This window comes from Emys orbicularis, chromosome 3, assembly GCF_028017835.1.
Source record: "Emys orbicularis isolate rEmyOrb1 chromosome 3, rEmyOrb1.hap1, whole genome shotgun sequence".
NCBI lineage: Eukaryota > Metazoa > Chordata > Testudines > Emydidae > Emys > Emys orbicularis.
Genome location: NC_088685.1, coordinates 37,792,615 through 37,799,583, shown reverse-complemented (window position 1 = coordinate 37,799,583; position 6,969 = coordinate 37,792,615).

Below are 6,969 nucleotides of genomic sequence, written 5' to 3'. Positions count from 1 at the left end.
TTCAAAAATGCTGAGTATCCCGGAGTTCTCTTTGACGTCAGTGGGAGCTATTGGGTGCTCAGCACTTAAAAAAATCAGGTCACTGAATTAAGTGCCTAAATATGGCTTCAGAAGCATAGCTCTAAGCACCCAGTTTTGAAAATTGTGACCCTGGGCCTAGATTATACTGAATGAGGCAACATTTCTTTTGGAGAGAAAAAAGTGCTCAGCATAGGCCTGATTCCACGTGGCATGGCGAGGCTTTTTGTGTGATGGCACATGATCATGATATACTGCAGATAGGAAAAGGTGGCCCTATGCACCTCTCATTTGCACCATTGCTTCTGGGGGGAAGTGGTGTGATGGTGATGGAGAGTAGTAGTTGGGGCCATGGGCAGGCATCCTTATGGGGTGTGTGTGTGTGTGTGTGTGTTAAATTTTTGTACTCAAGCTTATATTGTAATAATTAAAATGCCACATGATATATATGAAGGCAGATACGGCAAACAATTTTCTGGAATTATGCATAATAATTGAATGTAAAATAGCATTGTCTGTAACAATTATGGAGGCACTTGGCAGTGATTCTATAGTTAAAACTGAATTGTCCATGAAATGGGGACTGTTTTTTCTTTATATGTAAGTGGTCTTTCATGGTGAAATAATGTATATTTTATATAGGGTCAAAACTGGGTATTATAGAATTGCGTCTGACTTTCCTTGTTTAATGCACTGTATTTGGGAGCATTCAAAATATGTTGTGGCATAACATATACTGTTTGTAATCTATGCTTTTGATTTACACCTAATTAATATTTCTGACATCATTAGTATTATGTTATTTATCACTCTTATGAAGTGTCAGTGAAAAGTGCTTACTCTGTAATACTACAATCTATCCAAGGTATTTGTGATCCCCATCTTTAACGTGTTTCTCCTCATAACACCCTGCTGGGTAGGGAAATGCAGTTATCCCTGTTTGCAGATGGAGAATGGAGACACAGAGAGATTAAGCACCTTGCTAAATGTCACACAAGAAACCTATTGCCGAACAGGGGATTAAACCCACAAGTGCCAGGCCAGCACCCTCCGCACTGGACCATCCTTCCTCTCATGAGTCATCTAATATGTGTAATGTCTTGTTCTAAGGATGAAGCTTTTCTCCATTTTGTTTCTTAACCCTTATAGCTTACTTTGTATTCTATCCTTTAGTTTGCATAATAATTTGTGGCCATGCTGTGTGGTGCTATAATAAAGAAATTCCCATTTTCTATTGTCTGCTTTGTCATGTTGTGGGTTTGCACCTATCTACCCAGTCCCTCATAGACTTTAAGGCCAGAAGGGACCATCATGATCACCTAGTCTGACCTCCTGCACATTGCAGGCCACAGAACCTCACCCACCCACTCCTGTAATAGACCCATAACCTCTGGCTGAGTTACTGAAGTCCTCAAATCATGATTTAAAGACTTCAATTTACAAAGAATTCACCATGTATACTAGTTTAAATCTGCAAGTGACGCCTGCCACATGCAATCCCGCCACCCCGGGTCTCTGCCAATCTGACCAGGGGGAAAATTCCTTCCTGACCCCAAATATGGCGATCAGTTAGACCCCTGAGCATGTAGGCAAGACCGTGCAGCCCGACACCCAGAAAATAATTCTTTGTAGTAACTCAGAGTCCTCCCCATCTAGTGTCCTATCACCAGCCTTTGGAGATATTTGCTGCTAGCAATCACAGATCAGCTACATGCCGTTGTCGGCAGTGTCACCATACCATCCCCTCCATAAACTTATCAAGCTCCGTCTTGAAGCCAGTTAGCTTTTTGGCCCCTCTGCTCCCTTTCTTCAGTTATTGTAAGATTGAATCTTTTTTGTTGTCATATTGTTTTCTATATAGCAGCATGACATACAGGTTACCAGTTTTAGCTTTTCTTTTAGTAGACCACTCCCACACAAGAACTTTCAACATCTGAGCATCCTTTTCTGTGCTATTAGAAACTGAGCACCACCCTTTTTTAACAGAAGGTGAAGGAATGGGTTAAAAGAACTCAGATAACCAAAAGAAGCAATCTCATAGGGAAAGAAAACTAAGGGTATGTCTACACTACGAGGGTAGTTCGATTTCACTTAAATCGAATATGTGGAATCGATATTGCAAAGTCGAACGTGTGTGTCCACACTAAGGACAGTAATTCGACTTTGTGAGTCCACACTAACGGGGAAATCGTCGACATTGGAAGCGGTGCACTGTGGGCAGCTATCCCACAGTTCCCGCAGTCCCCGCTGCCCATTGGAATTCTGGGTCGAGCCGCCAATGCCTTCTGGGTAAAAAAAATGTGTCGAGGGTGCTTTTGGGTAATTGTCGTCATCCGTCCGTCACTACCGCCCTCCCTCCCTCCCTGAAAGCGCCGGCGGGAAATCAGTTCGCGCACTTTTCTGGTCAGTGACAGCGCGGACGCCACAGCACTGTGAGCATGGATCCCGCTGCGACCATCGCTGCAGTTGTGGCCGTTGTCAACGCCTCGCAGCTTATCATCCACCTTTACCAGAGGCAGATGCAGATAAACCAGGCGAGGAGGCTATGGCACCGCGGTGAGGGCCTGAAGTCTGAGAGTAGCACAGGCCTGTCAGAAAGCACGGGACCCAGCGCCGAGGACATCACGGTGACAATGGGTCATGTGGATGTTGTGGAACGGCGATTCTGGGCACGGGAAACAAGCACGGACTGGTGGGACCGCATAGTGCTGCAGGTCTGGGATGAATCCCAGTGGCTGCGAAACTTTCGCATGCGGAAGGGGACTTTCCTTGAACTTTGTGAGTTGCTGTCCCCTGCCCTGAAGCGCAATGACACCCGGATGCGAGCAGCCCTGACTGTCCAGAAGCGAGTGGCCATAGCCCTCTGGAAGCTTGCAACGCCAGACAGCTACCGGTCAGTCGCGAACCACTTTGGCGTCGGCAAATCTACCGTGGGGGTTGTTGTGATGCAAGTAGCCAACGCAATCGTTAAGGTACTGCTCTCAAAGGTAGTGACCCTGGGAAACGTGGAGGTCATCATAGATGGCTTCGCCGCGATGGGATTCCCAAACTGTGGTGGGGCTATAGATGGAACTCACATCCCTATCCTGGGACCGGAGCACCAGGCCAGCCAGTACATCAACCGAAAGGGCTACTTTTCAATGGTGCTGCAAGCACTGGTGGACCACAGGGGACGTTTTACCAACATCAACGTCGGATGGCCGGGCAAGGTTCATGACGCTCGCGTCTTCAGGAACTCTGGTCTGTTTAGACGGCTGCAGGAAGGTATTTACTTCCCGGACCACAAAATAACTCTTGGGGATGTGGAGATGCCTACAGTGATCCTCGGGGACCCAGCCTACCCGCTAATGCCCTGGCTCATGAAGCCCTATACTGGCGCCCTGGACACTGAAAAAGAACTGTTCAACTACCGGCTGAGCAAGTGCAGAATGGTGGTGGAGTGTGCTTTTGGCCGTCTCAAGGGGAGATGGAGAAGCTTACTGACTCGCTATGATCTCAGCGAAACCAATATCCCCATTGTTATAGCAGCTTGCTGTGTGCTCCACAATCCCTGTGAGAGCAAGGGGGAGACCTTTATGGCGGGGTGGGAGGTTGAGGCAAATAGCCTGGCTTCTGATTATGCCCAGCCAGACAGCCGGGCGATTAGAAGAGTCCAGCGGGACGCGCTGTGCATCCGGGAGGCTTTGAAAGCTAGGTTCCAGAGTGAGCACGGTTACCAGTGACTTTTCAGTTTGTGTACAGAGAAGCTGAACCTGCCCCCGTTTCTTTAGCCAGTTAATGTTGACTATCCTCTCCAGTTACATACCCCCTTCACCCCCTTCCAAAAAAATAAAATCAGTTTTATTTTGTTAATGAACACCGTTGTCTTTATTACTGTTTTCGCAGGAATGTTTTAAACCTGGGACGCAGACTGTGGTGGGGAGCGGGTGTAGTGTACTGATGCAAATGATGCTTCTAAACTCCAGGAATGACAGGATTCGCAGTGGTGGACTGGTTGTTTCAACGGAGCCCGCCAGCCCTCCTGAGCGGGACTGCGTGTATGTGGGGGCTATGTGACTTTATGGCAGGGGGAGGAGGGTTACAGATCCCCTGCTGCGTGGTTCTGTGATCCAGGAAAAGGACCGCTGCATAAGATCTGTAACTGCCCTCCCCCGCCACAAAGTCACAGAGCAACCCCCCCCCACAGAACATGAAAACCACCTCCCAGACTGACCAGGGTAACTAGTCACTGCACTGTGTATGTGCCCTGCTGCTGGACCTGCCCCTGCCTCTGTACCCTGCTAAAGGTGACTGTCCTGTCCAATTACCAAGCCCCTTCCCCCCCTTCAGACAGACTCTCCTCCAAAAGAACATGATGGAAACAGTAATGAACAGAAACGTATTTTTTATTAACAACCACACATGAAACTGGGGGGTGAAACTTGGACGGGGGCTTGGGTGAGGCGGGAAGGAAAGGACTTTTCAAATTTTGGGGAATGACAGCCTTCTGGTGCTTGAGCAGTCTGCAGGGGTGGAGTGAGAGTTTTCACGGACTCTGCCGCCCCTCCTTCTTTGGACTTTGGGCGAGGGGGGTATGGGACTTGGTGGCGGGGGAGGGCGGTTACTGATAGACTGCAGCGGGGCTCTGTCCTCCTGCCTCCGTTCCTGCAGAACATCAACAAGGCGCCGGAGCGTGTCCGTTTGCTCCCTCATAAGTCCAAGCAGCGTTTGAGTCGCCTGCTGGTCTTCCTGCCGCCACCTCTCCTCACGTTCCATGTGTGTCCGGTGCATTTGGGACAAATTCTCCCTCCACTGGTTCTGATGTGCTGCCTGGGCTCGGGAGCAGGCCATTAGTTCTGAGAACATGTCCTCTCGCGTCTTCTTCTTCCTCCGCCTAATCTGCGCTAGCCTCTGGGAGTGTGATGCCAGGCTGGGTTGGGAGACAGCTGCAGATGTGGCTGGTGGAATGAGAAAAAGGTAGTGAATTCCTCCGAAAGATAAATGTAGTTGTGAGCAAAGAACATAGTCTTTCTCTGTGAACAAGACCATGCACTGCACCTATCACATGCGCACTCAGGACAAGGTCGAATTTTCGGACCTCGCCTTCGGTGCCTGGGGTCTTGCACTGCCGATCTGGGAAGCGGGGCAGGACACCGGAATTTCTGTAGCAGGCAGACATGGTAAGCCGTAGACTTGTGGCTGCTTAAAACTTTAATAGTAGCACTGGCCTCCTTTCACATTGAAAGCAATGCCAGTCTCTGCTGCCAGCAATCGGCCAAGCATGAACTCTGCCCCGTCCCACCCCCTCCTGGCTGTCCCAGGGAAAGATCCCTGTATGCTGCCCCTCTCCCGCCTCCACCGCGTGGCTGTAAACCGGCGGTTACAGTTCTGTAAAGGAACGGGCAAGCAGTCCCAATACTAACAGTCCCCTACCTAATTCAAAGCAGGTCATCATGAGCGACATCACACTCATGAGGATCTCAGACAGCGATAAAGAACGAATGCTTCGGGAAAGCCTGCAAAGACCAGGGCCGTATGCCGCCATGCTGTGCAAGGCTATGATCCCGGAGTACTTGAGGATCTCCTGGCGTGGAAACGTCTCCTACTTCGGAGGACCCAATAAGGCCGCTCTCCCCAGGAACCTGATGCAGAGGCTTTCCAATTACCTCCAGGAGAGCTTCCTCGAGATGTCCCTGGAGGATTGCAGCTCTATCCCCGGACATATAGACCGCATTTTAATATAGCTGCACTGGCAGGGACTAAAGAGTGGAGCGGCTTGGGCAGCAGAATCATGCAAAACCGGACATTGTTAGATTTTTTTTAAATAGTTGGGACTGAATAGTTAAGCGCCTAGGGCAAACAAATCATGAAAAACACATTGTTGTTATTGTTAATATTCCAGTTCTGTTAAAAATAAATGTTTAGATGTTTAAAACACTTACTGCTTGATCCTTCCCCTGAATCTGTGTCCGGGTTAACGGCTGGGGACGGTTGGTAGGGGATCTCTGTAAGGGTGATGAAGAGATCCTGGCTGTCGGGGAAATCAGCTTGGTAAGTGCTGTCGACTGCCTCGTCCTCCTCATCTCCTTCCTCATCTTCCCCGTCCGCTAATATGTCCGAGGAACCGGCCGTGGACAATATCCCATCCTCAGAGTCCACGGTCAGTGGTGGGGTAGTGGTGGCGGCCGCACCTAGGATGGAATGCAGTGCCTCGTAGAAACGGGATGTGTGGGGCTGGGATCCGGATCGTCCGTTTGCCTCTTTGGTCTTCTGGTAGCCTTGATTTTCACGCGGCACTATGTTGCATCCGGGCTGTATCCTCTCTCTGCCATGGCTTTAGAGATCTTCTCATAGATCTTTGCATTCCGTCTTTTGGAGCGCAGCTCGGAAAGCACGGACTCATCGCCCCACACAGCGATCAGATCCAAGACTTCCCGATCAGTCCATGCTGGGGCCCTCTTTCTATTCTGGGATTGCACGGCCATCTCTGCTGGAGAGCTCTGCATCGTTGCCAGTGCTGCTGAGCTCGCCACGATGTCCAAACAGGAAATGAGATTCAAACTGCCCAGACAGGAAAAGGAATTCAAATTTTCCCGGGGCTTTTCCTGTGTGGCTGGTCAGAGCATCCGAGCTCGGACTGCTGTCCAGAGCGTCAACAGAGTGGTGCACTGTGGGATAGCTCCCGGAGCTATTAGCGTCGATTTCCATCCACACCAAGCCTAATTCGATATGGCCATGTCGAATTTAGCGCTACTCCCCTCGTTGGGGAGGAGTACAGAAGTCGAATTTAAGAGACCTCTATGTCGAACTAAATAGCCTCGTGGTGTGGACGGGTGCAGGGTTAATTCGATGTAACGGTGCTAAATTCGACATAAACGCCTAGTGTAGACCAGGCCTGAGATGTGCAGCAAACGAGAAGTAAAAAAATCATACATATTTTGGCTAGGTATTAATCTCATTTGGAAGGAGAGA